The sequence below is a fragment of the Myxine glutinosa genome, chromosome 3 (genome assembly GCF_964187855.1).
Source record: "Myxine glutinosa chromosome 3, kmMyxGlut1.1, whole genome shotgun sequence".
Classification (NCBI taxonomy): domain Eukaryota; kingdom Metazoa; phylum Chordata; class Myxini; order Myxiniformes; family Myxinidae; genus Myxine; species Myxine glutinosa.
Genome location: NC_136263.1, coordinates 121,931,070 through 121,948,569, shown reverse-complemented (window position 1 = coordinate 121,948,569; position 17,500 = coordinate 121,931,070). Strand labels below are relative to the sequence as shown.

Below are 17,500 nucleotides of genomic sequence, written 5' to 3'. Positions count from 1 at the left end.
CCGAGTCCGATTGGTGCAGCCTTTTGTGCGGCACCCGGGAAAATAACGTTATGCGGCAGTCCAAACCTGAAAATGCTGGAGGCCAAAGCTGAAATTAGAAAAACAATATACCCTATTTTTCTTCAGGAGATCCTAGACCCACCCAAAATATCGTTGCGATCGGTTCAGCCGTTTTTGCAGTACCTTCGAACGGACAGACAGACAGACAGACAGACAGACAGACGGACGGACATTTGGTGAATTATAGTAAGATTGTCATATGACCAAGGCATCACAGTGGACCTTTTAGTGTTGGAAGGCTAAGCCACACCAACTTGGGAGGATCAGTTAAGCCAAGCCCACCAGTTGGGGAGAATGACTGACTGAACAGATAATTATTAACTTGAGCAATCAAGCATCTCAGAGACCAATGCAGCACAGAAGACAAATGATTCCACAATGACCAGAACCAAAAATAATGCCTCTATCACAAACACAACAATCACTTTATTGTGGACAACATAATTGCAAAACAAATAAGGAAGAGCAATCAGCGATTGCAGACACTCACCATTATGTGTTTTTAGTGGTTAAGGCTTGCGTTAAAACAAATATGGCGGCCGAACCACGTGACAATGACGTCATCGTTTGTTTTTTTTTCTCCACCAATTTATCCCTAGATAGACGATCTGCTGGATGATGCTCAACAAATTTCATCTTGATCGGATGAAGTTTTGTACTTGCCGAATTACACCTTCATAATGGAGACACCTATGACATCATCATTAACATATGTTATTCCGCATGGAGAGTTCTTTACAATGAGCCATGTCTCAATTTTTTATATTCCGCACGTTATGAGATATAGAGGTGCAAAGTGTTTTGGTTTTTCCAAGATGCCGCCCATACCACGTGACCTATGACGTCATAATTATCATTAAAATTGTACAGGAGGAGGTGCACCGATGGTGAATAGTTCCTGTAAATCTGACCAACCGTTACAGAAAAAAATCATATTTTTTTTGTGCGGACAAACAAGACAGACAGACAGACAAACAAACGGACTCAAATGCAATACCCTATTCTCTGGCGAGGGTAACTAAGCTAATCTTAATCTTCTGCTGTACATTGTCTAACTACAGCACTTAATTTTACAGGACTGGCAGCAGGCTCATCGGGTTCTTGGTAAGTACGGTATTCATAGAAGAGAAACAGTACTGAAGTCTGAACAGTTGCACAGGGAGAGACAGAACTTGGTTGTAGCTGGCAGAGAGATTGTGTAGCTGGTGGTGATGGTCGTGAATATTTCTGAAGTTGGAGGATTGACACGTTCAATGGACATAAGAAGATAATGAACAGCAATAGGGTCTCTGCAAACTGTCTTGGCACAGTTTGGGGTCCAGATGTTAATTGGATTCATGAACTATGCAGAGGACTTGCATGTAATGGTTCAGGAAAATTGGAGTTTCCAAGATTACAGCCTCTCTCTGCGAACATGTGCATACCAGCACACACAGACAAATGACACATCCTCACCTTCAGGCTTGAGGCCAGCGGTGGAAGTAACACATGGGCTCGGGATACAATGCTACCTGACGCCTTGTGTAGGCACACTCGTATATGCTTGACAAGACCGCTCCAGTGGCTCTCAAGCAGACAAGTGTGTGTGTGTGTGCATGTGCATCTGCGTCTGCGTCTGCGTCTGCCTGTGTGTCTGTGTGTCTGTGTCTGCCTGAGTGCCTGTGTGTCTCAGTGTGTGTGTTTTCCTGTTTCACTCTCCTTCTCACACACTCACTCACACGTTCCTTTTTATTGCTATCAATCAACAACATCCTCTTCTCACTTGCTCTTGTATCTCTCTGGAGGCAGGCAGGGGGACAACCAGAATTTCTCTAAAGGGGTAGAGAGGGGGTTTAGGGGACTTGTCCCCCTCCCCTCAAGTTGCATAAAAGGAATGTGGGTTAAATACTGTCGCGTGACTACCCTTGGTGAACACCGCAGGGTAACACGGATGGCCAAAACGAGCTTGATACTCCGGGGTGTTCAGTCAAAAATATAGCGGAGGGCATTGATGAGTGGGGTGGCAGGGGGCAGGGGGGGGGGGTGTGGGGTGGGAAGCCGGAACGCTTACCTGAACGGCTTGCACCCGATGTCTTCACACCTAGATAAAGTAACTCAAACAACACGGATTTTAAATGTACAAAAATGAACAGGTTTATTAAAGAAAATGCCACTAACATAGAAACGCATGATAAAACTAAAATCCTAAATTGAGGGACCCTCCACCCAGACTTGCACACAGACAAAGGGAAATATAAAGAATGAAAATAAATGTGTAATTTTCGTGGGGGCCTTAGCTCAGAGCATCTCCGAATTCTCGTCGGGATTTGTCCAAGATCATCTGAGGCCTGCATCATTCTTCCCTTTCATGTTGTCAAATTCAAAATTAAAAACATACATTTCATTATTATGCCACATGTATGTGCAGAAGTCTTTCCTTGCCTAAATCCCCTTGCTTTTCTCACGACAAATCGCAGAGTGAAATTTCTGCTTTCTCCTGTAACTTTGTGAAGCATGCTAATATATGTATTCTATTGTTTCACCCTTTATTTTTCCCACAACACAAACCATACTGCCTTTCATATTTGCAAATTTCGTATATCAAAGGGAGGCACAACGCTCCCTTCCCTTTATATAAGGGATCGTTTCTATGTACACAGCTTTAACATGGGGACTGAACATACGTTTCTCGGCTTCTACTGGATGAAATCGGCTGCAAATTTCAAAAGTAAATGCTTTGTACATTGAGATAATATGTTCCAAATTTCAACAACGTCTGTTTATGCATTCTTGAATTCTATTTAGAAAACCGTCAATCCCGTTGGCGTCTGTCCGTCCGTCCGTCCGCCCAAAACGTGTTGGCGCTCATATCTCAAGGACTATACATTGAAACTAGCTGAAACTTGGAATATACATCAGCCAATAGGTCTAGTTAATTGCTTTCAAAGCAAATTCTACTGAAGTGCTATAGTTTTTGCTTTAAAATTAAATATATTTTAAAAATAATAATTATATACAGTATATATATATATATATATATATATATATATATATATATATATATATATATATATATATATATATATATATATATATATATATGTATGTGTGTATATATATATATATATATATATATATATATATATATATATATATATATATATATATATATATATATATATATATACACATACATACATACATACATACATACATACATACATACATACATACATACATACATACATACATACACACACACATACACACACACACTTTATAACTCTTCAAAAGATTATTACACAAATCTAATGTGCTGGCCCAGTGGCCTAATGGTTAAAGCATCAGACTCCCAAGCTGGGAATTGTGGGTTCAAATCCTGTCTGGGTTGAATATGTTTTACCCCTTACTTTTTCCAAGTCTTCCAAATTGACTTTTCCAAGTCAATATACTTTCCAAGTATATTGTCTTTAATAATGAACAAATTAACATCTTGTACAATGAGCAAATTACTTAGGCAGTTAAGACCGAAAAAATAGGGCGTATCGTTCATTTTTTCAGGAAAGCACCAAATTTGGCACAGATGTAGTATGGACCTATACAATTGTTTTCCTGAGGGGCGCCCAAAAATTCAGAACCCCTGGTGGCCGCCATATTGAATTTCAACATGACCGCCCTCTGTGACCTATTTCCCTCAATAACTTCGATACTATGAGCGATAACACCACAGTTCCAGTGTCTTACCCCATGTTTTCATGGTCTCTGAATCCAATGGGATCAATTGCATAAAGATTGGCATCCATCATCTTTAATTTCAAGATGGCCGCCATGGTGTTTCCATTTTCCTTGAATCTCTCATAGTATTTTAGGTAAAATTACAATTCCAATTGATACACATTGTTTTATTGGTCTCTGATAACAATGGCATGGTATTAATTAATCAAAGTTACACACAGTTGCAGTTTTAACTTAAAATATTGTGGGCACTTGAAAGGTGGAGGCTCTCGCATAGACGCGTAGTACTACAAGCACTGTCCATCGCAGTCACACAGTGATATGCAGGGCAGATTTGCCCTGGAGCATTTACAGTTGCCTTTACAGGCCGACTTACAATGGCAGATTGTAAGCTCTGAACATGCCTCCTGTATCAGTGGTATTGTGGTCCAAATTGGTGCCCAAGAAGTCCCTGTTTTCATCCAGCCCCAATCAGCTGGTGATGGAAGTTCTCGGTAGGGCACAAGTGCCTGACCCCATACATGTCCAGCCTGAAAACATGCACGTTTTAGGTGTTGTTCGAAGGCGTTTGCTGTTGGGGGAATGTGATCAATTGTTCTTGCCTTCTTCGTGAACAAGTGTCGGCGCATGTCATTCACTGTCTTTATCTCGGTAGTCCGGTCATAGAGGATGGCAACATATCTTTCTATGCTCTGTAGTTCCATAGTAATAGCGTCCACAGATGGGCTGTAAGCGAGAGCATGAAAGGTCTGCGTGATGCTGGGGTATGCCTCCCAAGCCTTCCAGGCTGTCTTTTTCCCAATTTGGGCAAAAAATGACACTGTGTCGCAGCCAGTGAAGGCATGAAATAATGGCAAAGACTCGGACTTCCTGCGGCCAAGGCCGGTGGCAATTTTATGGATGGCAAGGTAGCGGTAGCTTTTACCAGTGCCAATGGCAATCCAGAGTTCCTCCACACTGTGTGACTGGTAGGTAAAGTAGTGTGCTATTGCCAAGACCACAATATCAGAATCTACAGTTCGAATCAATACCCGTTTTCTCCCCCTTTTCACGACATCCAGGACATGTAAAAGGACTCTTGTATCCGCTTCTTCTTGTGTACATGGGCTCAGGTTCTTGATGTCGGCATCTGGTTGCGATGTTAGCATGCTGTCACAAATACTTGCATAGATCTCCTTTCCTTTCAAACCATCCACCACCATATGCGATAAGAATCTGAACAACTCCTCCTTGTTTTCATCATTCCGCAAGAAACCTTTCCAGTTCCCTGGTGTCTTCGTTGCAGGTAGAATGCGATGGCGTGATCCGGACCCCCTCTCTTGATGTGTGGCAGATTTTAGGCTGTCTGGGTGATAGGTGTCCCATACAATGTCTACATGGCTGGTGTCTCGCAGTTGACCTTCAAAGTATGGGATGAAAATGTTCCGGACATATTCATAGAAGTTTTTTGCTGAGTCCCCTGGCAGAAGGTGGACAACTGCCGCCCCATCAAAGACCTTTGCCTCCACCTGTGGACCCACATGGACAGCAGGGGAAACTTTCTCCAACGATTGTAAGAGGTCCGATTTAGTGCCCTGCTGCATTTTGCCATTGTTGGTGATCGCTGGAGGAAACGCCTGGTTCTCATGGCAGAAGAAGTTGTCCAAGTCTCCTTCTCGCCGCTGACTCACAATGTACAATCGTGAAAACAGATGGCAGTCATTCTTGAGTTCTGCTATCATTCCCTTCACCTTTGATTTACCAACTTGCTTTGGACTATTGAAAAGTGGAAGCTTATTCCGAGAGATTACCTCATCTATAGCTTTCTCCTGCTTCTCCAGACGCTCTTCTATGAATGTTTAGTACTGTGTTTTACCAATCTTTTTATCGTGCATGACAGTCTCTCTAACGCTGGATGGCATTATTTCCTTCGATTCAAGTGATAGAAGATCATTGCTGTCATCTTCGAACGGGTTGCCCATCTCCTCAATGGTTGAAACAAGGGAGCGCACATCTTTGGCAAATGCTTGTTGTATACTACCAGTTTGTTCATGGTGTAGGTCCCTTTGCTCCTTCGGCTTCAAGTACAACTTTCAAACTCTTCGATCATTCGAGCTACCTCAGGGCCCGCTGTCATCCACCTCCTCAGTGCAGCAGGGTTTTCAGTCAGGCCGACCGCTCCACCGTCTCCTTTCACGAGTACATTCAATTGTTCGTGAGCCTGATCGAGGCCTATTTATGAGAATTTCCGTCCAGTCTTGTTGGCAGTGAATGAGCCCTGGCAGAAGTTCTGGTAGACATGTGGACTAGTTTCTCGGAGCGCCACCATATCTCGCACATGAACAGGCAACCATCTGGCATAGTTAGTGTGATCCATGGGGAAAAAAACAGGATACTAGTTGTGCTGTGGACTCAACATAGAGCTTGAAGTTTGAGCAATGAATGGATCTGACAAACTGGAAGATGGACAGCTGGAAGTCTAAGACAGTAGACCAGTACAAAAACTGTGGATGGCTATCTCTTTGTCCTGAGCACCAGTCGTCAAAGCTTCTTGGTTGATCTGTGACCTCCAGATACGTTCCATATGCTTTCTTCTGCAAAATGTGTAGTGCGGCTGCTGTGACTCGGTGTGCGTGCTTGGCTTTGCACAAGTTGGATGCATGGATTAGAGAATCAGCTGTACCCGCTGTGGCGATGTTAGCCTTGGTTATGGCATTCGTCCATCCACTGCCGTCCATTAAATCACCAATTGTCTTGAGGGCAGCCATCTCCGTGTGCAGTGGCCCCAACATCATAACCAATTTGTCTTCACCATAAAGTTCAGGATGACTCCACTGTATCGGCTTGCCAAGTGCATAGAGGGGTTGATCCATCGTGATGACTGGTACTTGCTCTGGATTCAGGAGTTGTGTGGCAGCCTTTACAACTTTTATGACGTGAGTGATCATGGCAACAGATGTTGATTTTTCTCTAAACATTGGCATCAAGGCTGTGGTCGCCTTCGGCTTCACCATCTGATGTAGGTGGCCAGCATGATATGCAGCCCAAGATATGAACTCATCACGATCTGATTTCCCTGAATCATACCATCTTTTCAGTTCCTCCAACCAGTTTGTCTCCAACTTTCTGTCTTGCACCCATGCATCAGACATTGCCTTTACAGGCCCTTGCAGTTTCGGCGCGAAGAGGTGTTTTGGAAAGCCATCAGCAGGCAACACACTTGTGTAGGTTGCAGGGAGTGGTTGAATTTGTTTGGGTCCCTCTTTCGATATTATCAATCTTCCACGGTCTTCTCCAGGATCATCCTCTGTTGGGTGCTGGCAGAGCGATATCGCAGTTCCATGGAAGGAATCCTTTGCAGTCACCGAGCTGGGATTGTGGTTGATATTATCTGCTTGTGCTGTCGTGAAAACGCCAGAGCGTAGCTTGGGAGGACAAACAACACCATCGGCTTCAAACTGTTGAATAGCAGCATTTGCAGCACTCGCTGACAATCCCAGGATGCGGTCGTACGACACACACAGTCCTAGACTATAGAAGCGATCTATGAGCTGCCAACTGCGCGTTTCAGAATGTACTTTTAATGCTATGTAGATTGGTACCGGATTTTCTCGGTCTCTGTTGTGGCGAACGGTTTCCCTTTCCTTTGCTGCTGATTTCACACTATTAAATGCAAACAACTGTGCAATAGTCCTACCTGCTTTTGCAACTGACTCCTCTTTCCCTGTCTGATGCACAATGCTAGGACCTTCTAAAATCATGGTCACCAGAGCTAAGAGAGAACTTGGAATGCTGGCATCTGCGAAAGTCCCATCAACACAATAATTCCCTTGAAAGATCTGTCCTCTCACTATCTGTGCTGCTCTGGCCAAGTTAATAGCTGCAGCATCGAAGTCGCTTTCGCAAGCTCTCTTCAGAGCATCCACAACATCAGTGTCAAAAGCTAGCATCACATCATTACCCTTTTTACTGGCTGACAGGGATGGACAATATGACAGTAAGCTGTCTTTCAAACGTGTGGAATTCACATTCACATCCTCTCCAACACCAAGGTCTATCAGTCGGTCTTTGTAGATGTTCACTAAATCTGCTAACCTAAAGACAGTGGCAAGACCCTGCTCACACTTCCGTGCCTCTTCAATGTAAGACAATAATTCAGCAAAGGCAATGCTACGACACCTTTGATCCTCTTCCCTGTCTGCTTTGTTAGATTGATGACCTAAGAACACTTTAGAGGCACGTTTGTAAAGTGCACTTAGACACTGCTTATGATACCTAGCCTCAATAGCCACCATATCTCCTCCAGCAAGTTTTCTTAGCAAGTGAGTGTCTTTCAGCATTACAGCATAGCGTCGGACATTTTCGTCTAAACCAAATGTAGAAGCCCTATGGAGTCCAGCATCTTCACCCAGTCCATCACAAAATAAACAAGTTGGTTCTGATTGCTCATTAATGTGCGACAGATTGATGAGACGACGTGTTTTCACTGGACTACCTCCCTGCTGTGCTTCTGATCCATCTAATGTCCGCTTCTTGGCAGAGGCATACCTATCAATTTTGGAGACAGAAAGTTTACTTCTGCAGGACTTATGCCATGATGCAGTGTTCGATATCAATGTCATTTCAATGCCATTGCCGTCATCAATGCGATCGAGGTCGATCTTGAATGGATCGTAGCCCTTTTCCTGTGCTAACTTCAGCTGACCATCCAACAACTTGTAGCTCACATCAGCATCCAAGCGTGTGCCCCTCTTTGGCTGTTGAAGCGATTCTAATGTCGTCTCTTGACAAAGGACACATAGACTCCAGTCAGTTGATGGGATGTCTGGTGGATCATCATGGCTCCCACTAGGGCGAGGTTGAACCAGGGTGAACTTCTTGGACATTTTCTCAATCTGAAAGAAAGAAATAGGACTTGAAAAAAAAAAAATTTCATACATAAAATAAAAGTGACATAATGGACATGTATTACACAGATAAAGTATTATTATTATTGATTATATTGTGATTAGATAAACTAATTAAATAATGGCAATCAAACGCTGTGGCAGACACGTCTTACATGGCATACTATAGTATCGAAACATTACATTTGGTGCTAGATGTAGTATGGACCTATACAATTGTTTTCCTGAGGGGAGTTCCAGTGTCTTACCACATGTAACTTTGATTAATTAATACCATTCCATTGTTATCAGAGACCAATAAAACAATGTGTATCACTTGGAATTGAAATTTTACCTAAAATACTATGAGAGATTCAAGGAAAATGGAAACACCATGGCGGCCATCTTGAAATTAAAGATTATGGATGCCAATCTTCATGCAATTGATCCCATTGGATTCAGAGACCATGAAAACATGGGGTAAGACACTGTAACTGTGGTGTTATCGCTCATAGTATAGAAGTTATTGAGGGAAATAGGTCACAGAGGGCGGTCATGTTGAAATTCAATATGGCGGCCACCAGGGGTTCTGAATTTTTGGGCGCCCCCAGGAAAACAATTGTATAGGTCCATACTACATCTGTGCCAAATTTGGTGCTTTCCTGAAAAAATGAACGATGCTTCCTCTTAACTGGCTAACTAAATGCATTTTGTTCGTATTTAAAACGTAATTATTCTTAAACCTGAATTTAAGCATCCTGCTGATTATTGTACCACTTCAAATTGCTTATTGTATGGAAATCAAGGGAGGAGATGCAAAGCACCCCTTCCTTTTTTTAGGACGGTTTCTCTGTATGCAACTTTAACATAAGGACTGAAAATTCGTTTCCCGACTTCTGCTGGTATCTTTTATATATAAATATACATATATACACACTTTATAACCCGTTAAAATATTTAGGCTGGCTCAATGGCCTAATGGATAAAGCACCCGACTCCCAAGCTAGGGGTTGTGGGTTTGAATCCTGTCTGGGGTGAATATTTTTCCCCTTACTTTTTCAAGTCTTTTGTATATATGTATATATTAGAGTACAATGCTGTATATATGTATTTTATAGAGTGTGTGTGTGGGGGGGCAATGAGTTTCACACATTTATTGACTGAAAACATGCGTTTTGGTGGCGAAACATCTTTTAAAATCCTGCTGTTTCCTAATTATAATTACCAAAGAGCCGACAAAATCAGTAGCAACATTATTTACTGCACAGGTGTAGGTAATTTGTTACAACTGATCGTTTTCTTACGTGTCATTTGTGTGTAAAGTGTGTAAAAATAAATAAATAAATATATAAAAACATTTTGGTGACGAGGGTTGTGCTGTTGTAGCGGTACTGTTCCCATTGTTTACCTACTGGCTTGGCTGGCAGAATGTCCTAGAAGTATGCACACTCACCTCTGAGCCGTCTAGCCTGGGTTTGAATCATGGCCTAGCTGTAAATTGTCATCCTGCTGTCTCACCTGCAAGGTGATTCATCAATGTGTGTGATATCGTTGGATGGATGTTAATGAGTGCCACGTCTGATAGCATTAGTTGGTGGCTGTAAAAATATCCCACGATTTCCTTCACGAAAACCAAGTGAGCTATGCTGGCACCTTGAAAAAAAATCTACAAATTCCCACTCTAACCTGCAGGGGGCTCGACATGATCGGCACAGTCACGCTTCCAGCATTGATGCGACGTACAACCACAGGCTGCATGGGAAATGAATGAATGATGCATCGGCTTGCTGCTGTTGCAATTGCTTGCCTCTTCATTGTTAATTATTGATTTAAGAGAGGTTTTTTTCTTTGTTGTAGTATGCAGTGTAAGCTACAACTATGATTGTTATCCCAACAGTTCTCTCAACCCAATTGTAAATTTTTGAGTAGTCCAAAGTCCAAATTATTGCATTATTACATCTTATGCATTAATAGGATTGCATCACCCCTGACCACACTCTGAAGAATTGCACATATGACTCATTCCCGCCCCGTAACAACACTCACCCCAATCCTTTACCCGGCCAGGTGACCCCACAATAAAGTGCGATTAATTGTGGCTGTTAACAAAGTCGTAGCAGTAGTGGTGGGTAGTACTAAGAACATGGTCATGGCCAGACCTGAAAGCCTTAGAGAAGAAAACATCTGGACTCTCTTTAAATTAATGGTGATGTGGAAGAAAGGGCTGGCAGGATGGCCTAGAGGTACGCACTCTCACCTTTAAGCTGTCTAGCCTGGTATTGAATCCCGATCCCAGCTGGTGTTTTACAGGCAGAGTGATTTATCAATGTGTGTACCGTCCCAAAAATGGAAGTTAAGCAGGCTTACCATCTGCCAGCATTAGTTGGTGGACATTGACGTTCCCACTGTGTCCTTTACGAAGGGTAGGCCAGCTATTGCTGGTACCCTTGCGCTAAATTCCAAATTCCTGCCCTAGCCTTAGTCAAACATCATGCCTGGCCAGTCAGTTCTTGAAAAACTTAGGCCAAGCTTCCCCCGGACAACTCAACAACAACGTGGGAATCATTTTAGCCTTTTGAGATAAAGAAGCAGTGATTTCGGAAAAGACTGCACGTGAAATAGACCAATTTACAATTGTTCCTAAAATTTCTAAGAATAACATTCTGCAAAGAAAGCAAAAAAAGGAACCAAAATTAATGGACTCGTCCTCTATCAACCACAACAGGGGAAGTAAAAAAATATCCCCACTCTGTAGGTTGTTAACAAGCCAGCTAACTTTTTACCTTCATCACAATTGTGACATGATAATGTTTCTGAACAATCTGAACGGTCTGAAGCTGATAATTCCAATTCTTAATCCTCTGTTGGATTTGAACTTTCCACTTCTGAGATGCTAATCCAGTGTCCTTGATCACTAAGCCACCACTATATCCTTGTTTTACATCAACAACTTCTTCGACGTTTTCATCGGGAAAGCTAAACTTTCTCAAAACATGTAGTTTACAAAGAACACAACCTGGTGCCGTAACTACAAGGCAAAACTGACATCTCATTCAGCAGAGTGGAAAGGGCACCGCAAAGCACTGGAGGCTGGAGTGCCCGCATGACAATGGAGGCTGGAGTGCCCGCATGACACTGGAGGCTGGAGTGCCCGCATGACACTGAAGGCTGGAGTGCCCACATGACACTGGAGGCTGGAGAGCCCGCGTGACACTGGAGGCTGGAGTGCCCGCGTGACACTGGAGGCTGGAGAGCCCGCGTGACACTGGAGGCTGGAGAGCCCGCATGACACTGGAGGCTGGAGTGCCCGCATGATACTGGAGGCTGGAGTGCCCGCATGACACTGGAGGCTGGAGTGCCCGCATGACACTGGAGGCTGGAGTGCCCGCATGACACTGGAGGCTGGAGTGCCCGCATGACACTGGAGGCTGGAGTGCCCGCATGACACTGGAGGCCGGAGTGCCCGCATGACACTGGAGGCCGGAGTGCCCGCATGACACTGGAGGCCAGAGTGCCCGCATGACACTGGAGGCCGGAGTGCCCGCATGACACTGGAGGCCGGAGTGCCCGCATGACACTGGAGGCCGGAGTGCCCGCATGACACTGGAGGCCGGAGTGCCCGCATGACACTGGAGGCCGGAGTGCCCGCATGACACTGGAGGCCGGAGTGCCCGCATGACACTGGAGGCCGGAGTGCCCGCATGACACTGGAGGCCGGAGTGCCCGCATGACACTGGAGGCCGGAGTGCCCGCATGACACTGGAGGCCGGAGTGCCCGCATGACACTGGAGGCCGGAGTGCCCGCATGACACTGGAGGCCGGAGTGCCCGCATGACACTAGAGGCCGGAGTGCCCGCATGACACTGGAGGCTGGAGTGCCCGCATGACACTGGAGGCTGGAGTGCCCGCATGACACTGGAGGCTGGAGTGCCCGCATGACACTGGAGGCTGGAGTGCCCGCATGACACTGGAGGCTGGAGTGCCCGCATGACACTGGAGGCTGGAGTGCCCGCATGACACTGGAGGCTGGAGTTCCCGCATGACACTGGAGGCTGGAGTGCCCGCATGACACTGGAGGCTGGAGTGCCCGCATGACACTGGAGGCTGGAGTGCCCGCATCACACTGGAGGCTGGAGTGCCCGCATGACACTGGAGGCTGGAGTGCCCGCATGACACTGGAGGCTGGAGTGCCCGCATGACATGACCCTGGAGGCTGGAGTGCCCGCATGACATGACACTGGAGGCTGGAGTGCCCGCATGACATGACACTGGAGGCTGGAGTGCCCGCATGACATGACACTGGAGGCTGGAGTGCCCGCATGACATGACACTGGAGGCTGGAGTGCCCGCATGACATGACACTGGAGGCTGGAGTGCCCGCATGACATGACACTGGAGGCTGGAGTGCCCGCATGACATGACACTGGAGGCTGGAGTGCCCGCATGACATGACCCTGGAGGCTGGAGTGCCCGCATGACATGACACTGGAGGCTGGAGTGCCCACATGACATGACACTGGAGGCTGGAGTGCCCGCATGACATGACACTGGAGGCTGGAGTGCCTGCATGACATGACACTGGAGGCTGGAGTGCCCGCATGACATGACATGACACTGGAGGCTGGAGTGTCCGCATGACATGACACTGGAGGCTGGAGTGCCCGCACGACGCCGGAGGCTGGAGTGCCTGCACGACACTATGTTAAGCCCAGCCTTGTTCCTCATCTACTTAATGACCTCTCCAATGCTATAGATAACCTTTCTTCCATTATGCAGATAACTCCACATTATATGTTACAATACACTATTTAACTGATGAGAATCAGCATAACTCTGCTGATCTGGAAGTGACTAGAGGCTCAATTGATAACTGGAATTGATTCAGTCTTCACAATCCTCACTGACTCACTCAGTCTCTCCCAAAGTATCATCAAACAAAACCCACCTGTCAATTACCATGGCAGTCACTGGAAGATGGTCTGTCTCTTGAAGCCCCTGACCCTCTCCTTCAGCCGTTACCTCTCCTGGGCCAAACACAGAGCAAAGGTGGCCTCAAAAGCCAGCCAAAGACTGGATGTACTCCATCATTCCTGGAAAAATAGTACTCAGAGCCTTCAAGGCCTTTATCCATAGCTCAATGGAGTACGATTCTCCCCAATGAGTTGGCACCTCAGCATCAGATTTGTGTCTGTGGAACATAAAGCTTTCAACATTATTGGAATCTCCCACAATGTGGGTAATGTGCAAGGTCTGTTGTGCTCATATCGCAGACAGTTCAGTGGCTTTTCTGTCTTTCTACTGTTTCATACACTCTCACTCTCTCTTGCTGCAATCAGAACCTACCAGGAAACTCAAAGATGCAGAAACTCTTCGAATACCCCCTCTCCTAATTAAACTCCAAAAATCCTGGCTGACTGCACATCTTGCTTCTTTTGTTCTGTTCTTTTTTTATTGTCGTCCCATTTGTGGAACCACCACCTGAGATATTGTTCAATCTCATTCTTCCCTCCAGGCCTTCAAGCAGGAAGTGCAATGCATTGTCATGTCATACCCTAGCCTTACCCACAGTTATTTCTCTGCCATTAGCACGACCCAAATTAACCCAACGCTCTTGCTTCCAGGTGAGTATTTATCTCTCCCCCACCTCTCCTTCTACCCCCTCTACTCTCTCACCTCGCCGCTCCCCCATACCTCTCCCCTTTCACTCTCCCCTTATCTCTCCATCTGGTCTATCTCTCTTTCCGCCACCTCTTTTTCCACCACCGGTCTCTCTCTTTCCAACACCTTTTTTTTCAACCATTGCTCTCTTTCTGCCACCGTTCTCTTTCCACCACCGCTCTCTCCACCACCGCTCTCTTTCCGCCACCGCTCTCTTTCCGCCACCGCTCTCTTTCCGCAACCGCTCTCTTTCCGCCACAGCTCTATTTCCGCCACCGCTCTTTTTCCGCCACCGCTCTCTTTCCGCAACCGCTCTCTTTCCGCCACCGCTCTCTTTCCGCCACCGCTCTCTTTCCGCCACCGCTCTCTTTCCGCCACCGCTCTCTTTCCGCCACCGCTCTCTTTCCGCCACCGCTCTCTTTCCGCCACCGCTCTCTTTCCGCCACCGCTCTCTTTCCACCACCGCTGTCTTTCCGCCACCGCTGTCTTTCCGCCACCGCTGTCTTTCCGCCACCGCTCTCTTTCCGCCACCGCTCTCTTTCCGCCACCGCTCTCTTTCCGCCACCGCTCTCTTTCCGCCACCGCTCTCTTTCCGCCACCGCTCTCTTTCCGCCACCGCTCGCTTTCCGCCACCGCTCTCTTTCCGCAACCGCTCTCTTTCCGCCACCGCTCTTTCCGCCACCGCTCTCTTTCCGCCACCGCTCTCTTTCCGCCACCGCTCTCTTTCCGCCACCGCTCTCTTTCCGCCACCGCTCTCTTTCCGCCACCGCTCTCTTTCCGCCACCACTCTCTTTCCGCCACCGCTCGCTTTCCGCCACCGCTCTCTTTCCGCAACCGCTCTCTTTCCGCCACCGCTCTTTCCGCCACCGCTCTCTTTCCGCCACCGCTCTCTTTTCGCCACCGCTCTCTTTCCGCCACCGCTGTCTTTCCGCCACCGCTGTCTTTCCGCCACCGCTCTCTTTCCGCCACCGCTCTCTTTCCGCCACCGCTCTCTTTCCGCCACCGCTCTCTTTCCGCCACCGCTCTCTTTCCGCCACCGCTCTCTTTCCGCAACCGCTCTCTTTCCGCCAACGCTCTCTTTCCGCCACCGCTCTCTTTCCGCCACCGCTCTCTTTCCGCCACCGCTCTCTTTCCGCCACCGCTCTCTTTCCGCCACCGCTCTCTTTCCGCCACCGCTCTCTTTCCGCCACCGCTCTCTTTCCGCCACCGCTCTCTTTCCGCCACCGCTCTCTTTCCGCCACCGCTCTCTTTCCGCCACCTCTCTCTTTCCGCCACCGCTCTCTTTCCGCCACCGCTCGCTTTCCGCCACCGCTCTCGTTCCGTCACCGCTCTCTTTCCGCCACCGCTCTCTTTCCGCCACCGCTCTCTTTGCGCCACCGCTCTCTTTCCGCCACCGCTCTCTTTCCGCCACCGCTCTCTTTCCGCCACCGCTCTCTTTCCGCCACCGCTCTCTTTCCGCCACCGCTCTCTTTCCGCCACCGCTCTCTTTCCGCCACCGCTCTCTTTCCGCCACCGCCCTCTTTCCGCCACCGCCCTCTTTGCGCCACCGCCCTCTTTCCGCCACCGCTCTCTTTCCGCCACCGCTCTCTTTCCGCCACCGCGCTCTTTCCGCCACCGCTCTCTTTCCGATACCGCTCTCTTTCCGCCACCGCTGTCTTTCCGCCACCGCTGTCTTTCCGCCACCGCTCTCTTTCCGCCACCGCTCTCTTTCCGCCACTGCTCTCTTTCCGCCACCGCTCTCTTTCCACCTCCGTTCTCTTTCCGCCACCGCTCTCTTTCCGCCACCGCTCTCTTTCCGCCACCGCTCTCTTTCCGCCACCGCTCTCTTTCCGCCACCGCTCTCTTTCCGCCACCGCTCTCTTTCCGCCACCGCTCTCTTTCCGCCACCGCTCTCTTTCCGCCACCGCTCTTTCCGCCACCGCTCTCTTTCCTCCACCGCACTCTTTCCGCCACCGCTCTCTTTCCGCCACCGCTCTCTTTTCCGCCACCGCTCTCTTTCTGCCACCGCTCTCTTTCCGCCACCGCTCGCTTTCCGCCACCGCTCTCTTTCCGCCACCGCTCTCTTTCCGCCACCGCTCTCTTTCGCCACCGCTCTCTTTCCGCCACAGCTCTCTTTCCGCCACCGCTCTCTTTCCGCCACCGCTCTCTTTCCGCCACCGCTGTCTTTCCGCCACCGCCGTCTTTCCGCCACCGCCGTCTTTCCGCCACCGCCGTCTTTCCGCCACCGCCGTCTTTCCGCCACCGCCGTCTTTCCGCCAACGCCGTCTTTCCGCCACCGCCGTCTTTCCGCCACCACCGTCTTTCCGCCACCTCAGTCTTTCCGCAACCTCCGTCTTTCCGCCACCGCCCTCTTTCCGCCACCGCCGTCTTTCCGCCACCGCCGTCTTTCCGCCACCGCCGTCTTTCCGCCACCGCCGTCTTTCCGCCACCGCCGTCTTTCCGCCACCGCCGTATTTCCGCCACCGCCGTCTTTCCGCCACCGCCGTCTTTCCGCCACCGCCGTCTTTCCGCCACCGCCGTCTTTCCGCCACCGCCGTCTTAACGCCACCGCCGTCTTCCCGCCACCGCCGTCTTGCCGCCACCGCCGTCTTTCCGCCACCGCCGTCTTTCCGCCACCGCCGTCTTTCCGCCACCGCCGTCTACTCCGCCACCGCCGTCTTCTCCGCCACCGCCGTCTTCTCCGCCACCGCCGTCTTCTCCGCCACCGCCGTCTTCTCCGCCACCGCCGTCTTCTCCGCCACCGCCGTCTTCACCGCCACCGCCGTCTTCACCGCCACCGCCGTCTTTCCGCCACCGTCGTCTTCCACGCCACCGCCGTCTTTCCGCCACCGCCGTCTTTCCGCCACCGCCGTCTTTCCGCCACCGCCGTCTATCCGCCACCGCCGTCTATCCGCCACCGCCGTCTTTCCGCCACCGCCGTCTTTCCGCCACCGCCCTCTTTCCGCCACCGCCCTCTTTCCGCCACCGCCCTCTTTCCGCCACCGCCCTCTTTCCGCCACCGCCCTCTTTCCGCCACCGCCCTCTTTCCGCCACCGCCCTCTTTCCGCCACCGCCCTCTTTCCGCCACCGCCCTCTTTCCTCCACCGCCCTCTTTCCGCCACCGCCCTCTTTCCGCCACCGCCCTCTTTCAGCCTCCGCCCTCTTTCAGCCTCCGCCCTCTTTCAGCCACCTCTCTCTCACTCTTCCTTTTTTCTATTTTTCCT

The 17,500-nt window shown here is 48.8% G+C and overlaps 1 protein-coding gene across 6 annotated transcripts in view; it reads left to right on the top strand.

Moving 5' to 3' along the window:
* Positions 1 to 17,500, top strand: part of ABTB2 (ankyrin repeat and BTB domain containing 2) — a 324,845-nt gene that overhangs the window by 207,413 nt on the left and 99,932 nt on the right. The gene's annotated exons all lie outside the window — the stretch shown is intronic.